The sequence below is a fragment of the Stenella coeruleoalba genome, assembly GCF_951394435.1.
Source record: "Stenella coeruleoalba genome assembly, chromosome: 8".
Taxonomy (NCBI): domain Eukaryota; kingdom Metazoa; phylum Chordata; class Mammalia; order Artiodactyla; family Delphinidae; genus Stenella; species Stenella coeruleoalba.
The window spans coordinates 102,419,539-102,439,560 of NC_137154.1; the positions used below are offsets into that span (position 1 = coordinate 102,419,539).

The 20,022-nt window shown below is 40.7% G+C and overlaps 1 long non-coding RNA gene across 1 annotated transcript in view; it reads right to left on the reverse strand.

Moving 5' to 3' along the window:
* Positions 1-3,962: 3,962 nt before the first annotated feature.
* Positions 3,963-20,022, reverse strand: part of LOC307190217 — a 250,207-nt gene continuing 234,147 nt past the window's right edge. The window contains exons 3-4 of the long non-coding RNA XR_013829445.1: positions 6,068-6,104; positions 3,963-4,088 (exon numbers count right to left, since the gene is read on the reverse strand). This is a non-coding gene — a long non-coding RNA (uncharacterized lncRNA). The remainder of the gene's footprint in view (positions 4,089-6,067; positions 6,105-20,022) is intronic.

Sequence of the window (20,022 nt, forward strand, 5' to 3'; positions counted from 1 at the left end):
CTTTATGAGTTTCATTGCTTTTTAAAATTTTATTTGCTTTTCATTCCGTGTAGAAAAATCTGCAGCTGTTTCAACTTTGCACACTTACTCATGCCATCTGGTGTTCTAAAACTTCACCCAAATGGGGTCTCTTGACCCAAGGGATTATTGTCCTATAACCAAGCCAGCATTGCCCTCAACATGCCTTGCCTCAAGTGAAAACAAGGTATGGTTTCTACCTACATCTTGTGTTTCATTTGTTGTAGTATATGCCTGCTCCTCATCTGTCGAAAACAGAGCTGTGTAATTTGACTTGAGGTGAATTTTTAAAAATTCATTACAACATATTTATTTAAGTGGAATATCCCTCTACCAAGTTCTGGATTAAAAATAGAATGTTCCAGACCATTCACCAAGTAATCAAGTAACCACATGACCCTAATAGTAAGAAGTCCAGAAGTTCAATATATCCAAGTATAACACCCCCAACCCCACCCCCATTATGTGCTCAGGTTTCTATAATGCTTACAGATGTCTTAAGCTGGGAAATTAAATCAGATTCAATCCTCTTTTCATGATCTTTATGCAGCAGCAGAGCACTGGCTGGTGAGCAAACAGTGGCCATGGTAACATTAGCAGCATCTTTGTATCCTGTACCAGACATGTGCTACCTCACTGCTATTCCCACAGTACTGAGTCTTAACTTAACGAAATACCCCACTTAATGAAGGTGCTTTAGCTGAATGGTTAGACTCTGAACTTAGAAGTCCAATTTCCATACCTTCAGAGAGCTCTCGGATTGTCCAGGGCCCTCCCGGATGAACTTTGCTCAAACTGCTGCCCCCAAATTGGAGAGACCAGTGGAAACAGACAATCATGGCTTACCAGAGCAGCCATGGAACAGACATTTACCTCTGGAGTGAGTACCATGGTGGGAGGATTTATGCCGTTATTAATGCATTTTTAGAGGCTCAGTATATAATCTTGAGAGTTAAAAACTCCAGGTGCTCCAGTCTTAGGGGAATCACCACACGTTCATGAGTTTTACCTCCAGGTACCCCACCAGGCTGGTAGGGTGAAGAATTGAGAAAAATTCCCCCGCTGCTTCCTTCAGAAGCAAGAGACAAGTAACCATTTTGAAGTAAGCCCAGAGCATACTGTTTTCTTTATCAAAAGCCTGCCTTCAAGGGAAATTGTTTCATCAGAGCCTAACCACCTTGTGCTTTACAAGAGCCTAACCAACCAAAGGAAAGGGAAATACCTAACTTAAGCCAACTCTAGCATTCCACATGGGGAACTAGAAACACCCAACTGCATTCCTCTCCAGCTTCCGTGTGTCACTGAAGGAGGAGAGAGACTGAGAAACACTGTGAAGATCACAATAGGCCCACAGGCTCACTAAAAGACTGAGACCTAATCACAGGACTATAGAAAATTTCCCATTCCCCACATTTACTACCATATCAGCAGGGTTCCAGTATAGTAACAGGTATTGTAAATAAAAGAAGTACAAGTCTCAGAACGTATTTAAAAAAGTTCCCAGGAAATCCCAAAGACATAAAAAGGAAAAAAAAAAAAAAAAGAAAAAAACAATGACACCATAGAAAAGTTTAGCCTCTGACACCTATAGCTACAGTAAACAGTTAACACAGTCTAACTTCTAGCCTCCAAAACATAAGACCTCATAAATGCAGGCCTATCTCCCTCAGTTCCTTTTACCCAATAATTTGCATCCAGTAATCAACAAAAATTTACAAGGCACACTAAAAGACAAAAAACACAATTTGAAGAGTTAGATCAAGTATCAGAACCAGACACAGATATGGCAGAGATTTTGAAGTTATCAGAAGGAGAACTTAAAACACCTATGATTCATACGTTAAGGACTCTAAGGAAAAAGTGATGAAAAAGTGACATTCAAGAACAGATGAGCGATGTAAAAAAGACAACTGGATACTCCAAGAAAGTGTCAAAAGGAAATGCTAGAAATCAAAAACACTAAAAAAATGAACAATGCCTTTAATAAGTTCATAAGTAGAATAGACATGACCTAGGAAAGAATCAGTGAGCTTGAAGATATATCAATAGAAACTTCCCAAACTGATAATCAACAAGAAAAATTTTTTTTTAAAAGAGGCAAAATCCAAGAACTAGGGGACAATTAAAAATATGTAACATCTGTGTAATGGGAATACCAGAAGGAGAAGAAAAGAATTGAGAAGTTATAATGGCTGAGAATTCTCCAAAATTAATGATAGATATCAAACCATAGATGCAGGAAACTCAGAGGATATCAAGCTGGACAAATACCAGAAAAATAAATAAATAAAGTACACTTACACATACAATATTCAAATTGCACAAACCACAAACAAGGAGAAATCTTCAAAGAAGCCAGAGATAAGGGTGGGCATACTTACCCTTGGAGAAAGAAGTTTAAACGTTTCATTGAACTTTTTGTTTAGAAACCATGCTAGCAAGAAAAGCATGCAGTGAAATAGTTAAACTGTTGAAAGAATTTAAACTGTAGACCTGCCTTTCAGGAATGATTAAAAGTTCTTCAGAGGAAAGGAAAATGATATAGGTCAGAAATTTGGATCTGCACAAAGAGAATTCTAGGAAAATGAAGGCAAAATAAAATCTTCTATTTAACTTATTATTAGTCTAATAAATGCTTGCTTAAATTAATAATAGCAACAATCTAGAGTGATTATGGCATACATATAAGTTAAATAAATGACAGCAATATTATAAGGGATGCAAAGAAACAGTAGGATACTCAATTATAAGTAGACCAATTATAAGTAGGAATACTCAATTATACCCACACTACAAAGTGGACAGTGTTATTAGGAAGTGGACTTATATTATTGTAAATGTATATTGAAAACTCTAGAGCAATTTAAGATTTAATTTTTTTAAAAAATTAATCGATATGCTAAGAGAATAGAAAAATTAGAATAACTTTTAAAAAGTTCAAATAAAACCAGAGAAGTCAGAAAAAGAGTGAAAGTTTGAAAAAAAGAGTAACAAATAGGAAAATAGTAAGCAATACAGTATATATTAATCACTATACCTATAGTCACTATAGGCAAGATCAATATATAAAAATCAGTTGTATGTCTATATACTAGTAATGGACAATTCAAAAATAAATTAAAAGACCAATTCTACTCACAGGAGAATAAAAAAGATAGAACTACTTAGGAATTAATTTAACAAAAGAAGAACAAGATTTGTACGCTTACAACTGTAACACATTGCTGAGAGAAATTTAAAAATCAAAATTATTGAAATTCAGAAATCAAAATTCCATACTGTAAACTTCTATATTATTAAGATGACAGTCTTCCACTTGATTTATAGATTCAATGTAATCCTTATCAAAATTTCAACAGGATTTCTACAGACATTGACAAGTAAAGGAATCAGAATAGCCAAAACAATTTTGCAAAAGAAGATCAAAGTGGCAGAACCTATAATTCCAAACTGTAACACTTACTATAGTGTCACTGCCATTAAGACAGAGTGGTACTGGCATAAAGATATACAATTATACCAATGGAACAGATACCCACCAATAGAACAGAATTAAGGGTCCATAAATAAACTCTTACATTTATAGTCAGTTGATTTTTGACAAGGGTTCTATAGCAATGAAATGAGTAAAGAGTAGTCTTTTTATCAAATGATGTTGGGACAATTGGATATTCATAGGCAAAAGAATGAATTTAGATCCTTACCTCAAAGCATACATAAAAAATTAAATAACTATGTATCTTGAATATGATTTAAAAGTATAAAACTTTTGCTATAAAACATAGGGAAAATATCTTTGTGACCTTAGGTTAGGCAAAGACACGAAAAGCAACATCCATAAAAGCAAAACTAATTAAATTCATTCATTCATTCATCAAAATGAATCGTATTCTAGTTATAAGGAAGGCAGAAAGAGAGTGGAGGGAGAACTCCTTACCTTGAAAGGTACATTTTTACTAGGCTTCCATTGGAGGAACTGAAATGCATGGCCACACTTAACTGCAAGTGTGGTTGACACATGTCTTTGGCAGGGACGTTTTGTGCCCAGATAAAATTCAGAGATCTGTTTACTGCAGAAAAAAAGGGAGAATGTATTTATTTGTTCTAAATACTTACTGTTCCTCTCTACTGGACTCATCCCTACAGAGTTTTTCCCAGCACCATTACAGCTGACCTGACATATGTTTTGTTTGAGCAGATTCTGTAACACTCTAAAGCAGATGCTATAAGGTGCTTTCCCTAACACAGGAGGTGTCTGGTCTCTATAGGGACTGCTCTTTCAGTGTGGGTCCTGAAATGAAGACATGGTACAGAGCCAGTGCACACCAGAGCCCATATGTATGTGACTAAGGAATTAATCATTTTTATTACAAGCCACAGAACTTTGGAAGTCACTTGTTTCTGCAGCAAACTAAGACATGCTACATTATGCTTAGACTGCTGTATTGACAACTAGCAGTCTCCGCCATACTCCCCAAAACATAAACTTTAGTTTGTTTTTTTGTTTGTTTTTCTTTAGCTAGTAAACATTCATCAAACATGAACTATGTGACTGGTATTTTGGGGCACAGGAAACTATATGCATAGTAGGTATGTAGTTAATAAACAATAATCATAAAAAGTATTTACAAATAAATAAGAGAAAGATTCATTCTCCAATAGCAAAATGGATAATATACATGGGAAGGCACTTAAAAGTAAACAAATAAATGAATAAAGAAGTAAATAATAAAAGCCAATGGTCTGGGCTTCCCTGGTGGCGCAACGGTTAAGAATCCGCCTGCCAATGCAGGAGACATGGGTTCAGTCCCTGGTCTGGGAAGATTCCACAGGCGTGGAGCAGCTGGACCCGTGAGCCACAGCTGCTGAGCCTGCGCTCTAGAGCCTGCGAGCCACAAGTGCTGAAGCTCGCGCACCTGGAGCCCATGCTCCGCAACAAGAGAAGGCACCGCAATGAGAAGCCCGTACACCGCTGCGAAGAATAGCCCCCACTCACCGCAACTAGAGAAAGCCCGTGTGCAGCAACAAAGACCCAACACAGCCAAAAATAAATAAATAAATAAAGCCCCCCCAACAAAAAGCCAATGGTCTATAAGTTTATAATGCATGTTTAACAGTAAAACATGAAAATTATCTCAACAATATGTGTTTTTTCAATCAAATTAGTGCAGTTTGCAGAGCCATAAATTAGATAGGAATGTCTGTAATCCTTTAGCTCTAGTGAGTTTAACTAGAACCCCCCCAGGGTCTAGTAATAAAATGCAGACTATGGAATTGTGTTGCTAGCAGTAGACCTGGCAGCCTCCCTCCCGCTCCTACTCCTGCTTTATTCCAAGATGCGTTTTCTTAGGGTTGACTTCCTAAATTATTTCACCAGTTGTTTAAGAGTCAGCAGCTTCCAACAGAAGTGCTTAGATAGTTTTAGTTAAAATTCCTTGTTTCCTCTCATTCTCCCTAGTCAGAAACATCATAAATTCTTTTGCCACTCTGTCAGGGATAGGTGTACAGACTTGGTGATACAGACCTGGGACTCACGTACAAAACATGGGAATTGATTTGATAAATAATCTGGCCCTTACAGCTTGATAAGTGGAGCTTGATAGTTAGGGGAAGTAAGGCCATTCCCAGCAATGGCTGACAGACAGTGTCTATAAGCACTGTGGACATCTACCTATGTCCTCCATGGCAGAGGTTGGAAACCAGAATACTCAGAGTGATTTAGAGCTAGAGAAACTTCAGAGGCAATATCCACAGATATCTGAGATTTTAGAGGGACTCTGGAGCAAAGATCCATGGCTGGGATGATTCTATATTACACCTCAAATAAAATATCCATCAGTTCTATGTAACCATCATCCTCCCAGCTCATCCTTCCCAGCTGAATAATTATTAAATAGATATTGGAATGTTATACAACAAACTCTTCAGAAACATCATTTATTTTCAACAAAATGGAAAAGACCCCTAAACTAGACCTCTAACTTCCTAGGCAAATAAGTTCCCCTCTAAGGCATCTTTCAAATACTTACGATTATTTTGTGATACTTACATGGCAAAGGTGAGTGCTGAAGAATGATTTGAGGAATCTGGGGAAATAAGCAGAAAGGGGAATTACAAAATTATTTGGAGTTTAGTAGAATTCAAGATTACTCTAAACCATTGCAAACCCCATGTTTACAGTTTGGTAAGGTCTGTATGTAGATTTGAGGAGCTGATATGCACCCCGGGGAAAGTACTTCCAAGCTTTCCACTGGGCGTTACAACAACCGTGGTTAACTGACCAGCTTTACCTCTGTGGTTTTTAAGATATGCTCAGTCCTGTGTATTTCTACTGATAGTTCTTCCTGAATGCTCCATTTCCAGGGTTCTGTGCCTCTAGTTTTGTTCTTACTCATCCATCCATCCATCCATCCACCCATTCATGAATTCATTTAGCACTCAATAGACAGTTTAGCATAATAGATAAGACCTTGGACTCTGGTACCAAATTTCTTGGGTTCAAGTTTTGACTCCAGCATTTATAAGCTCTGTGACATTTCACTCATTACTTAATCTTTCTGTGCCTCAGTTTCCTCATTTGAAAAATGTTGATAAATTGCTTACCTGATAGAATTGCTGTGAGGATTAAAAAGAATAGTACCTGGAATACAATTTTTACCATATAAGCATTAATTTCATTGTGAGCACCTACTCTGGGAAATGCCCTGTAGAGACAGACACGGAGGACACATAGGTAACCAACTTGATCCTGTTCTCAGGGAGCAGTTGTAGAGAGAAGATGGGAACACACATAGATGTAACATTAGGTAGAAAGTGCATACCACAAGAGAGATATAAATAGGGTAATATGTGGTTAAGACAAGGATGAGGTGATTTTCAGCTGGGACAGAGAGGCTCCATGAACAAATGAAAAGATGATGTGGAAAAGAACAACTTGGCCTCCACATTCTCCAAACTCAGCTGTCTAAGTGGGCTTCAGAGACCTCCACTGCCCAACACACATTCAAGTGAACAGTGAGTTGCCTTTTGTGATGAGAATGGTAGGAAGCAAGGTTTTCCACCTTCTAAACTCAGGGGTTCAGCACACACACACACCTAGAAAGGTTGACCAAGGAGCTGGACTGAGCACAGCTCTCAAGGATTCTAGTAAAGACCCTGTGTGAGGGGTCCTGGAGGAAGAGGGCAAGCCTCCCAGGGGTCAGCCATCCTGAGCCTTTTGCTTTGAGCTTCTCAAACTAGGCTTGCTTTTTCTCCTCGAGGCATTCTCACAGGTGCCAAATGTTCTCGCCCTTCCTCTTCACCAGGCCAACTATAACTCACTTCACTTCATCCTGGTCCTGGAATCCATCTCTTCCCTGGGGTTGGGGCTCCTGGACCACCCAAACTTTTCCTTCCATAGTGCTTACCTCACCTGTTGTTAGCAATTATTTAATCCCCACTCTTCCCCACTTGAATACTAGCTACATAAGGGTAGTAACCGTCTCCCCTGTTCATTCGCTCTTTGGTGCTCAACAAATGCTTGTTAAATATTAGCATGATGAGTGAACACAAGATAAAACAATCTGGCAATATTCAGGTGTTTAACCTTTCATGCTAGCTGTCTGAAGATTGCTGAAGAGTGGCCATTCTGACTATAGAAAGGGTGGGAGTCAGGGGGGACATGAGACCCAGACTATGCTAATTATAATATCCCTATTCCTGTTTCTATGAGAATTCTTCCTGGTAGTTTTCTGCTGGAGAAAACTTCCTTCTCATTTGACTGTGGAGCATTAAAAATATAATCTCAGAGCTGAAAGAAGACAGAATAAATCTATCACCAGGGAGGGTGGAATAAGAAGTAGGGAGGCAGGAAGAGGAAGATGGTTCAGATTCTAGTTTTTAAGATCTCTGAAAGCTGTTCTGTTTTTTGGATTCATCCCTAACATCCATTTTTTCTCAAACTGGTTTGTGTTGCGTTTCTGTAAAGCATGTCTGACAGAACCGTAACTGTAAACACATTCAGCATGACTTTGTGCTGCATAAAGATACACAAATGTCAACTATTTCTCTGGCTACAAATCCATGGTGGAGAGAACAGAACCTTGAAAAACAAATACAGTTTAGTTTGGCTGAATCCATTTTTTGAGCTCTTTCATTTACCTAGGTTTTCTGTTTTGTTTTTTAAAAACATCTAATTATTTCAAAAGAGAATCCCACTACCAAATACAGACACATTTAGATGCCAGTAGGGGCAGCAGTGGCCAGAGTATGGACTACAGACCAGACCTGTGATGTGGGAAATAAAAACAAACTCCACCCAATTTCTTTAAGGGTATCTAACACAAGATTTGATACTCTTTATTAAATTGCTATTTACTAAGATAGACTTCTCAGACTTTTTTGAGCAGCAATACTGGCATGGCTTCAAACCAGGTGCACTGAGAAACTCAAAGAAATGTGAGACCTTTGCTGTTCAGAGATCCTCACAATTTAGTTGGGGGAGAATAGGCCATAAACACGGGGGAAATTAAACAGCCATAAAATAAAAATACTAGTTCAATAATACAATTAAAGGGAGAGGGCAGCGTGTATCACTGCCAAGAGACTAGGGCAGGTAGCATTAAAGGAACTCAGGAGATGCCAAGTCATCTCAAGCGGGATCAGGAGAAGAAGCTGGGCTTAAAGTCAGAGGAGGCTGGAATGGGCAGCTCTAGACCTGACTGTCGAGGAGTATGAGGCTGTGGGGATGCATGGCTCCTAGGAGGAAACATAACAATAGTAATAACAATAAAAATGAGTAATAATAACTAACATCTTTAGAATGCTACACAGGCACGACACTCTGCTGACCACTTCACATGCATTCTTCTTTTATTCTCACCACAGCTGTGAATGGCGTATAGAAAGATCATCTCACTTTACAGATGTGAAAATTGAGTGTCTCTGGGTTCTCCAGTTTGTGAGTGAAATAGTCAGCCTCCAGCCCAGGTCTGCGTGGCTCCAGGACACATACCATAGGCTATGGTGCTGGAGAGCACGTGTTTGAAGCCGGGCGGATCCGAACGTGAGTCCAGATCCACTGTCTCTGAGATCCAGTGGTAATCTTGGGCAAGCAGCTTGCTGTGAGTGGGTGTGTTCATACCTGCCTCCCAAAGGAGCCAGCTGGGTAGAGTCAGGGCTGCTCACGGAAGCGCCTGACGTGCAATAGGTACATGATACAGGCAGGGCTTCTCCATGTTCGTGCATTGCCAGGTCTCCTGCTGACCCTCTTTTAGCCAAATTGACAATGTTTTTCACTTTAACCTCCATCTGGGGGGCCAGCCTGAGTTGTCTCTCAGTGCCCCTTCCAACCCGTTAGGGTTCAGTCTTTCCGTGGCCATCTGGGTGGGGAGCAGGCAAACCTCAGAAGACGAATTTCTGGCCTGGCTTGCCTCACCCAGGCGACCCTTCTGACGGTGTATTTGGGGGATGCTTACAACTCCTTCCCTCTTCCTCCACCCCATCAACATGCCAGCACACCTTTTAAAATGCCCTCACATCCCACTCCCACCAGACAGCCTAGCAGCCGAGCTAATTAATGATCTGTCTGCCCCTTTTCAGTCTAAGTGTGCACTCCCAGTGGTTTAAAGGAATGGGGAGTGGGGAGGACTTAGGGCTTCTGGGACTTGACCCCAACGCTGTCTGAACTTCAAGAGTCAAAGCAAATCCTGGGGAAAAATGGCAGGTTCTGTTCTAACATCAGCCCCCAATCAATACGGTACAATTTCATAGCTCATTATCCCTGTGCCAGGGCACAATTGGGGAGGGGCTGGGGACAGTGATGGAGGCTGGGGGGAGGGGCCAGGGGAGAATCATATGGAAGCAATTAGTGGAGCTTTCATTCAAAAAAGCATTAAGGTGCTTGTAGCATTGAAGCCCAAGTGACCCCTAGGCTGGGACCATAATTCACCAACACTTAATACCATTTACTCTGCAGATGTGCATTTTATACAGAAATATCAGCTTACCACTTTGAAAAATTAACCTATTGAAGGCTGTCAAATACTGACGCCCTCATGGGGGTATTATATAATGTCTGCATAGCGCTCGGTTTCTCCTTTTACCCACAGAATCAAGGATGCCTGGGTTAATTGGGAAATGAGGTGAGTAACAGCGGGTGGAGAACGGTAGAGCAATGAAGACAAGTAGAAATGTGGATTTTCCTAAGGAGAATACAGTCTTCTTTTTAGTTCCAAAACACAAGGTTTTGGGGGGAAGTAACCCTCCCCTGACAAACACACATACACACACTCCATATGTAGGAGTTCCAAGTCAGAAAGTCCAGAGGAAGGTAAAAGAGAAGCATGAAGAGACAGTGCAGCTAAGTGTGTCAATATGTCTAAATTATGATTTAAGCAAAAATTTGTGATTACAATGGGATTGATAAACCTGAGATTACTGTAGAAATCCTATTTGGTTAAATAAAGCGTTTTTGTTTTAATTTTCTAGGAGAAACACATTCTAGGAGAATGTTTTAATTTTCTAGGAGAAACACATTCTAGGAGAATGTGTTGCCAATAAAAAATTCAACGGGGGCTTCCCTGGTGGCACAGTGGTTGAGAGCCCGCCTGCCGATGCAGGGGACACGGGTTCGTGTCCCGGGCTGGGAAGATCCCACATGCCGCGGAGCGGCTGCGCCCGTGAGCCGTGGCCGCTGAGCCTGTGCGTCCGGAGCCTGTGCTCCGCAACGGGAGAGGCCACAACAGTGAGAGGCCCGCGTACCGCAAAAAAAAAAAAAAAAAAAAAAAAAAAAAATCAACGGGTAACAATTTTCACCTATACAACCGGTATTTAAAAGTATTAATAGTCAGTGTTTTCAAGGCTGCCAGAAATGGGCACCCTCTGACTATGCAGGTGGAAAACTAGTTTAACAAAATAAAAACTTCCTGTAGAGGAATTGGGTAATAGGTATCAAAGACCTTAAAAATAGGCATATGTAAGAGCTAGCAATTCAACTTCTAAGAATTTTACTTTAACATGTACACACTACTGTATATAAAACAGATAACCAACAAGGACCTACTGTATAGCACAGGGAACTCTACTCAATATTTTGTAATAACCTATAAGTGAAAAGAATCTGTAAAAGAATAGATATATATTTATCTGTATAACCGAATCACTGTGTTGTATACCTGAAACTAACATGACATTGTAAACCAACTATACTTCAATTTAAGAATAATAAGTAAGGATGAGGAATTTTATGCAACCTTCATTGTAACTTTGTTTTATAAAAAGTACATCTGGATAAATGCAAAAGCCTTACAATAGAGAACTGGTTAAGTATGGCACACACATATAGTGTAATAAAACACACTCCTTAACAATCACGCTTTAGAAAAATATTTATCAACATTAACAAAAATTCCAGGTTGAATTACAAACAAACAAAAAACCAAGCTGCAACAGGTCTCCAGAGTTGACAAATCTATTACGGGTGTGTGTGCCTAAATGACTAAATCAGGTTAACAATATCTTTGCTAGTGACGATAATGTTTTCAAGCTTGTGCTATTGTAGCGTTTGCTTTTTTGGTTAACTATCCTAGTCCAAGAAGGAGGCCTTATGCCAAATTATGAAGTTGGTTTCATTGTCTTCAGAGCCATCCCTTCTTTCCAGCTTGGCCTCATTCTCAAGCCTCTTTAGCAGTTCCCCTACCCATGGTGGTTCCAGCCTCTGTACCTGACTTACCTTAACCCCCTGTTGATTCCCAGTCTCCCCTCCTGCTGTCTTTGGACAGAGATCTCTAGCTCTCAGTGTTGTACTAGGTCAGACTTAAGTAGGAATCCCAGCTTTACAAACTTTGGTGAACTATATTATCTTTCTGAACCTCCATGTCCCCTCTATAAAATAGAAACCAAATGGCTGTCTTATTAAGTTGCTGTGATCAAATTAAATAAGAAAATGCATGAAATGAGCTTGGTCATAGAACAGATCAATATTAATTATTAAATCTCTTTAATTAATGACTAAATTCAGGTTAATATCTACTGATTCCATTTTAGCAGGTGTCATTCCACTGACTCCAGATGGTGAGAAGTTATTACATACCTCATGCAAAGTTTCCCCATGACCAGAGATGCTGCTTTCCTGAGTGTGACCAGGATGACCAATAACCATGTGAGGACAAGCAACTGACCTCTGGCATTTCACAGTTACAGTGTCCTATTATGCTTTTCTTTCAGATAGAAATGTCTTCAGACTACAGGGATGGGGTGGGAAGCTGTGGCCAGTTTCTCACTTCACTCCTTCAGGTGTCCATCAGGAATTCAGACCAGCCTTTCCAATGCCTTTAAGGCACAAGAGTAAGCATAGGTAACTTACGAAGCTTAGGTAACTAATTAACAGGCGGGGAAGGGATGAAAGGAGCATAGGAAGGAATACTTTGGGACAACGAATTCTTAGCGTCTTTCCCATCTAGTAATCATCAGAAGGAAACTCTCTCCTGAGAAGACTCAGGATGGCATCCTCTTGAGAAGATTTGAAGTGTGAATGGGCCACCACAGCTACTTGTTCTAGAATCTGCATTGCCCTGCATGATCAGCAGTTGGCAAATTTGGCCACACATTGGAATCACCCAGGGACTTTTAAAAAATACAGATGTCTGGATCCTGTACATGGAAATTTTGATATAATTGGTCTAGGTATGTGTTTCTCAAAATGAGATCCCTGGACCAGCAGCACATCTTCACCTAAGAGTGTGTTAAAACTGAAAATCCTCAGACCCCACCGTAGACCCACTGAATCAGAAACTCTGTGGTGGGTTCCAGAAATCTGCTTTCACAAGCCCTCCAAGTGCTCCTGATGAATGCTAAATGTGGTCAGCTATCAGTCTAGGCTGGAGTTCGGGCATCTACAAGTTTTACAAGCTCCGCCGGTGATTCTGATTTGCCTCCAGGTTTGAGGACCACTGTTCTTGACCATTTTTATTTTCCCTGAGAATTCCTCACTCTTTCGTGTCTCCAGCCTCACTTTCATATGAATCAATGGCTTTTCCCTATGTTCTTATGGCTTCCATGGAAATAGTTTTCTCTTATTTCCAGGTAGGGAGACAAGATTTGCCGTTGCACTAAGGGATGTCAAATTCTCTGAACCACTGATAAACGGACCAAAGCACTGCCTCCAGAGCAACTTCTGGTAAGTTAGCCAGCCAAGCAGCTCAGTTGCGGCCAAGAGAGGGATAAGTCAACGGAGCCAACAGAAACAGGAAGACAGATTAGAAGATGATCAGCTCAGAGTATCTGCAACAGCCTTGAAATACAAGGGCTGTAACTTTGCATCTAAGCCCTTTGCTTTCATGCTAGGGAATCTGTAGTCGGTCCATGGCTTATTCAGTTTATATCCAACATGTCTTTGAAGGACAACACAGCAATCATATTCCCGGTGGGAGAAACTGTATGTTTGACTGGAAAGAACCCAGCCCAGGTATCTCAAACCTCCACTGAATTCCAGTGCTGGCTTTGCTGTTAAAAGATGTACCAACTTGAATAATTCTCTTGTTTTGGGGGGACCTCAGTTTTGTCATCTATACAGTGATTGCTAAGGACCCTTTTCCATGTGGTAGGGCTTGAACAGACTTCTACAGTATTTTTAAACAAAATTCGACTGGCTGGGAGCCGGATAGGAGGACAAAGATGATGCCTGACTTTCTCAAACCCTTTATAGGGCCTGTTTCCTAGAGTTGATGCATCTCACCCTGAGTCACAATGTATATATTTAGGTGTTCAAACTACCTTGTATTTATACTTCCCACTTATAAAGCATGTCTCACAGGCTATGTCACTAACCCTCACAAAAGCCCTGAAGTAGGTAGATGGCCCGATTTCACAAACGAGGAAACTGAGGTGAGAATGAAGGGACATGCCCACACACCATATGTGAGCAACTAAACACAGTAGAAAAGTTAACTTTGGAACTCACATCTCCTTTCTCCTTCCCAGCTCATCTATTATCCCTACCTTGTAAAATGCAATTCCTTTCCCCGTAGCCAAAACAAAACTGCATTTGGAAACCAGAATCACAAGCTTGGCGATAGTCTGTCAAATGTTTCCTAAGTGATTAAAGGAGAATCAGGCCTCCCCCACCTCCTGGGCCCTCTCGCTCCTCTCTCAGATCCCTTAACACTTAGTATAAATTATCTGGCATTAGGATAGAGATCTTTTCATTAGTGTGCCTTTGAAAAACATTAACGTACAGGAAAGAAACATTCCTCTTCATGGGGACAAATGTAATCTTATCAGAAAGGAGCAGGACAATAACAGGAAGAGGGAGGGGATTCTGGAATGCAGGGGAGGGTGGGGCTGGAGGGAAAGAAGACAGGCTACAAGTGAAGGCCCCAGGGAGCCCTTTAATCAGAGCCTGGCAGCCATGATGCTATTGTGAGCTGGAAGCATGGGCAGGAAGCCACGGCTCCCAGAGCTGGGGTGAGGAGAAGCGCATCCCCAAACAGCTACCCTGGTGTCACTGTGAACCAGGTGCTGGGACAGTACATGGACGAAGACATATTTATGCAGAGCTCATTTTCCTAACTGATGACCTCTAAGGGAAGCTCCTGGCCAGTAAGATGATGAAGGCTGACTCCTAGGCCTGAAGTGGGAGAGAAGTGACGTTCAAGGGCACTGAGTCCACCTCCCACTCTGTCTTGAATCCCCTGTAACATCCATCCCTCTCTGTCACAAATCCAGACACAGCCCATCCCACCAGTGACTGACTCAACTGGAGGAAGGTCTACTCTGACACCCACTTGCCTGCAGGTTCCTAACCGGACAACACCCACCCCTTCCCATACCAGAACCAGCTGTTAACAAAGAGGAATTCCCATTGTCTTTGATGCTCAGATCTCAACCCTCCATGGTCCAAAATTACTTTCTCCCTCTCCTCTAGCCTCTTCATACAGTTTAAGCTTATTTACTTAATTTTGTCCTCAGGGGAGAGAGAGAACAGCTGGCCAGCCTCCTGGGCATAATCACACTTTAGACACTTGAAGGAAACAGCGGAGCCAACAGGAGGGACCACCCAGACATGTAGCTCTGTCTCTCAAGAAAAGTTAAGGACAGAGCCAATATGCCAGGATTGGCATCATTCTGATTCTCTAATTATGTCTTATACAAAACTATCAAAACACTCAGTTTAGAAATTTGATTTTTGTCTTGAATAGCCTATTTAACATGGTATCCTTGTCCTTACATATAGCCACACACACACACACACACACACACACACACACACACACATCTGATCGTGGAATTCTTGCAGAATAACTTGCTTGTCTTGCCACTTTACTTTGTCTTTAATTGTTGTCATGAATATAGCCTTCCCTACCTCTTCCCATGATGCTCCTCTCCCTTCATAAAAGCCTTTAATTTTCTTTGTCCCTTACACTTTCTGAAGTTAGATGATAAAGTGGATTGGGATGTCAGTCCAGAAAGCCCAGTGCGCTGAAAATCTCAGACATACTGCCTGGGAGATGGGTCTTCAGGGACAATTAAAAGATAATGTCAATAGGGCCGGACAACGTGACACGCTAATGGTCTCCTGCTGCCAAAGAAGAGGCCTCAGAGAAACTGAGACATTATTTTCAAAGCCGGAGACCATTATCCTGTCACAGCACCATCCTCCTATGACTTGGTTGCTATTATGCCCAGTGATTAGAACAATAAATAAAAAAGAGGCACTGAGGAGAAAGTGCAGATTTCTGCAGCGAACCAGCAGCCCTACTGATCTAACTGGCTTAGTGTAAAAGTGAACATAAGCATGTGCGTCTGAACCACTGAATCCAGCCAGATGGCCTTTTTGTTCCCATCTCTGACTTTTCTTGCTACCAAGATTTTATTTTTTCTATTACCACAACTGGACTTATTTCTGCCACCAACTTCTACCCATCCTTCAATACGCAACTTAGAATTCTCCTTTGAGAAATCTTCTCAACCCTTCTTGTCCATAGGTAGCCTCCTCTAAACCCCTGTCTTTTCTACCTGTCGTGCTCCTTTGTTATCATCATCACCGACTTGTACGGTGGCCTACTTCTCTACTGCTGCTTAAATTCTCAGGAACTGCTGTTTCTCCCAACTGCATTGTAAATTCCTGGTCACAAGAGATTATATCTCATACATATTGGTATATCTTAAAACCCCAATAAATGCTCTCAGTAAACATCTATGAAGTGGTCAAGCTTTTGTGACTATTTCTCTTAACGTTAGCCATGTCCGGGAAGCTATATTCTGTGTTAGGGCATGATGTCTATCTTACCAGCAGGCAAAGAGGAGTAAATTGCTGTAGTCCAGCACGTGGTCGCTAGAAAGTGAGATTGGCATAGAGTAAAACAATCCTTTGTGGGTAGCTGGCTCAACTCCCATCCTTGTGTGTCACTTGCCAAATATTCCATCACCTTCTGAAGTGATATGAGCCTATAAGGGGTCCTGAGCTTGGTGTCCAAGTTATTTTATGACCGACCGACTGATTTCTGATGTAGTACTTCTATGGAGGATGTTGTTTCCCAATATTTCCTCCCCATAAAATTCTTTGAGTAGATAATTTGCATTTGAACTTCTGGGGCCTTTCCCCTTTATTTATATGTTTAGTGAGTGAGCTAGTTAGTTAAACATAGCTTTGTCACACGACACAAAGATAAGCATATATAGACACCTGCGATAGAATTTGCTAGCATATGTTCACAGTTATCTCTAAACTTTAAACCAATTTTGATTTTCCTCTGACATTTCAAATTACTTCAGAAATGTTGAATTCTTTGTTATCGAAGAAGACTGTATTGCAGGACCAAGTTTCACCTAAGATCAGTAGACCGGGAATCACAACACTTGAGGTATATTTCCTTCTACCCCTGATTTGCCGTATCATCTAGTTTTGGAACACTTTTGCTCATTTCTTACCCTAAACTTTCTAAAAAGGATCCACGATTTATATCATGGTGTCTCTTTGAGCACTTGACCAAGAAGGCATTTTTTTGTAAACGACTGATCAGCTTAGAATCATCCTCCCTCAGCAGTAGGTACACAAAGGCAGAGAAATAGAGCAACTACTCAAGGTTACCTGGAAGTATTGACAAAACCAGGCTTCATGCTTTAATCCTGTGCAGCCCAGTGTTTTTCCACCAATGGTCACTATCAGTGAGTTATGAGGGGATACGTAGGCTCTTGGAAGAGTAATCAGGCCAGCAGCCCTTAATTCAATACCACCCACCTTCGTTTCTCTGTCCTCATTCTCAAGTGTTTTGAGAAAATGGTTTAAACTTAAGTCATATGATGTAAAAGGTTAATAAAGAATTTTTGTTATTTTAGTTTCAATTTGTCCTCAAATGCCAGCAGCAAGAACATCCTTATGAACAACTGGCCCTAGGACTTAGATAGGCCACCAAGTAGCTGGGGTGAACCAAGCTGCTATGAGGATGCTTGGCCCATGGAAAGATGCAAAACCTACGCATGGTAGGTTGAAACTTCAGAGATGTCTCCCAACCCTGAAATGGTTTGCAGGTGCTTGTCTCAAAGATGAGAACAGATAATGAATAAAACATGCCTGGAGCTTTGTGTCCAGAAAATGTGACAAGCTTTAATCTGATGGCTTCAGGAATAAGATGAAAAATGAGATTGAACTCATCTGCAAAGCTCTTAACGAATCCAAGATGCTGTGGCTGGTATGGCTGCTTATGGACTACAGTTTGCCCCAGGATTATGCGGGGACAGGGAGAGCAGTGGAGGTGGAAGAATCTGGAAGAGAAAGGAAGAGGAAAAAAAGAGAAAAAAAGCACAAACTGAGTTCTGGCTGGAGGTGGCATGAGGAGCTTCAAACTGAGAGCTCTCCCCCACAATCTCATGGAAGACTAAATCTGACCTTTCCTTTTGAACCAGAAGCAAAGAGACACAGACTACTCTGCAGATGAGTATATTTTGTAAATAAAAGTAGATTTATAGACGCTGATGTTTTTGCATTTGTATGTTATCAGTGATTCCACTTTTGCTTTGGGTGGTAAACATAGAAGTATCCCTTACTGTATTTTGGTCTCAAATTGAACATTTAGTCTTAAATCATCTTTCTGCTACGTAAAAAGCTATGCTGACACATGTGGAAAGTAAGATAACCTTTTATGACTATTTTTTCCATAGGAAGTTATCTTATTTCCCACATGTGCAAGTGCAGGTCATTAAAGAGAAAGATGGATTGGCGTGAAAAGTTTAAATGTTCTTAGATTGTCATACTTTCAATATTTCTATTGAAAGTTCAATTGTGGTTTAGGGAAAGTCCAGTAGGTGTAGCTGCAACACTGCTCTATGCCAACCCAGCTCTCTTATTGGCAAGCTGGTCTGGAACCAATGTGGACTCCACACTGCTTTGTGAACCATGCTGTCTGTACTCTCAGTGAAGGACTCTGTCTCATTCAGAACTGTTGCTATCGTCAAAGGAAAGCTAGTAAATTGGGACCCTAATTCAATTCCTCATAGTTTGGAACCTGCAGGGAGGTGTATAATCAAGTTACTAGTTAGCACACATACTGAAAAGAACAAGTTGGTAATGGTTCCCTCGTGATCTAAACTGGTACATGCGGCTTTGTGAAATGCCAACCCATCCATTCATTGACTCTTATTTCTTCAGCACCTATAAGGTGACAGGCTCTGTGGACACCACGATGTATTTACATCACGGGCTCTGTCATTGTGACTCTTCACTTCCATATACTAAAATGTATAACGCTTGAAGAAAGTACCTAATATACAAGTAAAAATTTATCACAATAGTGGGATAACTCCAATCTTCACCATTTATTCATTATGTTATCTTAGGAAATTCACTTTGCTTCCTTGAGCCTTGTTTTTTTTTAATCTTCCCAAAAGATCGCAGTGGAGGAAAACAACATGATATACACGAGAGTGTTTGATATTGTGCTATGCCAATCTTATTTTTTTATTAGTAACATTGATCATGATGAAGAATGGTCTCATGGCTTCTATCTAGAGCTCATCACAGTAGATCAACCTGTAAAGTGAGGGACCCCCCCTCTGTGCTCTGTTCGTCAACTCCGTTCCATTCTGTGCATATACCTCTGTAGTTTTGTCAGTCTGTACGTTCATAACTGACTTTTTCTCGTCAGTCTTACTATAAACTCTCATGGTCAGGAACTCTAAGATATTTATCTCCTTTGCCAAAACATCTGGTATAATGTTTAGCACATTGTAATTGCTCCATAAATGTTTATGAAATAAATATTGTTGAATAAAGCACAACACCGCATTTTAAAGGGAATGTTTCCATTCTATTTACCCATTTGTTTCTGGATTTCATCAAACCAGATAACAGGCTAATATCCAGGCACTTTGGGGAGATTCGGCACCACTGTAATACTTCAATACTTTCCTAATTTAGCACAAACCAATCAAGACACATTAAATAAGAACAACATATGCTCACAGTAGTATGTTATATGTTATGAGAGATAAATATTATTGCATCACCATCGAGAATATTAATGCTTGAAATGAGAAATAGTGCTTATAGAGAGGAAGTTAAGTACAAGAAATGTGTGGAAAAGAGAGCTAGCCATCAACCAAAATTCAAGCTTCTGCTTCTTTTTTAAAAAAAATATTTATTTACTTATTTATTTTGGCTGCACCAGGTCCTAGTTGCCGCATGCGGGAATCTTCATTGTGGCCTGTGGGCTTCTTATTTGCGGCATGCATGCGGTATCTAGTTCCCGGACCAGGGATGAAACCCAGGCCCCTCCCTGCATTGGGAGCATGGAGTCTTAGCCACTGGACCACCAGGGAAGTCCCTTCAAGCTTCCACTTCTGTAGTTCAGAGCTGCATTAAGAAGGCAGTATCCAGCCAGGAACTACATTTCTCATCATACTTGAAGAAGAGGCTATGTGACCAGTTCTTTTCCAATAGAATATAAGAAAAATGAAAATTTGTCACTTCTAGGCCGAGGTGCTTTGGTGTCTCTGTTCTATTGGATGGATATGGAAGACTCTAAGGCC